The 1955-nt window shown below is 58.3% G+C and overlaps 1 protein-coding gene across 1 annotated transcript in view; it reads left to right on the forward strand.

Moving 5' to 3' along the window:
• Positions 1-1409: 1409 nt before the first annotated feature.
• Positions 1410-1955, forward strand: part of LOC123051471 (calphotin) — a gene marked incomplete in the record, with an annotated part of 2036 nt that continues 1490 nt past the window's right edge. Inside the window, 1 exon segment of the mRNA XM_044474350.1 lies at positions 1410-1842.

Raw genomic sequence — 1955 nt, forward strand, 5'->3', positions numbered from 1 at the left:
CTAAAAGGAAAAGAACATGGACACCGTATGCATTCTTCACGTATACATTGGCATCTATACATGCGGTGTCAGGTTGTGTCTGAACACGGAGACTACGAACGCCTATACCATCTGGTTTCAATGGATGATAAATATCTTACCAGCCCTGCCAACAATCTGCTATGAGGTGCTACAAGGCGGATTTGCAGAGACGCGCCATCACCATGTGCCAGGGATTGAATGCCTTGTTGCCCGTGTCTCCTTCCCTGCAATCAAGTGGCGTGCAGCCCTCTTATCTCCTGCATTATGCGTACTCGCCGACCCTTCCTTTTCACTGAAAATAGCTGTGCGTACGCCTCGTCGCCCCATCAATTGGCAAGCTACGCTACGCACATGCATGCGGACTACGCAGGCCCGAACCCACCGGGGTTGGTTGGCCGACGGCCAGCCCGGCCGATCCCGTGTGCAGTGCAGTGCACCATTCCGCTAGCTCTGCTCTCAGGAATGGGCTAAAGCTGAATCGAAACCAGCTGCATCCTGTCCTGCAGACTGGTCTCGACGATGAACAGCAGGAGTACTACAACTCAGAAAGGAAAATAATAAAATGGACAGTGGAGTGGAATTCCGTGGTCAGCTAGCTAGTAGCTGTCGGTTCGGCGACTTGGTACGCGCAGAAATTCATTGCCAAATGCTGCTCCAATAAATGCTTATGTGATGGCTCACTGTACCACAGTCCACAGCATATCAATGCGTTTGCATGCATGCGTACCTACGTCGTATGGCCGACCCGACCCAGCAGGTGCTTTTGCGCGTACGCATGACCAGAAATAATGCGCTGCACTTGCCGGTGGAGATGCACATCCATAGTGTACGCTGTGTCATTGTATGTGCGCCGTGAGATCGACGAGAGACGCAGGGCACGGCACACACGCACCGACGCACCCACGTACGTACATCCACAACCAGACCAGCAGCACGTCCATGTGTTCCCATCATTTTCAAGTTTTACATCTACTCCAGTTGCTTAACGCACGTAAGTACTACTCTCCAACAGACGAATGACGGGGGCCACCACGTCCACATGCACGATTGTACTAGTAACATGCAAACGCAAGTGCAGCTAGCCGCGTCCGCGTGCATGCATGCATGCACGCGCGCGGTCTGCTGGTTGGTTGGGCAGACGGGAGCGTAAATGCGCCCACCGGCACGCCCAGCCGACGCGCTCCCGGCTCCCTCTCCGGGCAGATACGTCGCCATCGCTCCCAAGTACTCCACCGTCAACTCACACCGGCGAAGAAATCCGCGGCGCCCCTACACCCTGTCACCCACCCACTGCCCTGCCATACGCACTGCTCCCTCATGCCACCGTGTTCCTCGCCGATCGATCGTCGCCGCGTCGCGCCATCGTGCTCCTGCGTGCCCACCGATCGACCTCAGCTCGCAGATTGGGGATCGAGAGCCAGCCAGCCAGCCAGCGCGCCAACTAACCGCATTTACTCCACTCCTAAGCTAGAGTGCTAGACGAGCTGCACCGGCCTCGGCCTACCTTGAGCTTCGCTATATAAGGCTCTGCACGGCCTCGGTCCAGCTTCAGAACACAGCAGAGCATCAGTCCCCACCAGCGAGCTTTGAGTGGAGCGTAGCTAGCTGAGCTGCAATGGGGAGGCGCGTGCGGGGTGTGGCGCTCGCGGCGCTGGTCGTGGTGTTGGCCCTCGGAGTGGCCGCCGAGGCGCGTCGCTTGGAGAAGGAAGGCTTGTTGGGCGGTGGTGGCGGTTTTGGCGGAGGAGGCGGCTTTGGCGGAGGGATCGGTCATGGTGGTGGCGTCGGGATCGGGTTCGGAGGTGGTAAAGGTGGCGGCCTTGGAGGAGGCGGTGGTGCTGGGGGTGGGCTTGGCGGAGGGCTCGGCCATGGTGGAGGCGTTGGATTTGGGTTTGGTGGCGGGAAAGGTGGAGGTTTAGGCGGAGGAGGTGGCCTTG

The sequence above is a fragment of the Triticum aestivum genome, chromosome 2D (genome assembly GCF_018294505.1).
Source record: "Triticum aestivum cultivar Chinese Spring chromosome 2D, IWGSC CS RefSeq v2.1, whole genome shotgun sequence".
Lineage (NCBI taxonomy): Eukaryota > Viridiplantae > Streptophyta > Magnoliopsida > Poales > Poaceae > Triticum > Triticum aestivum.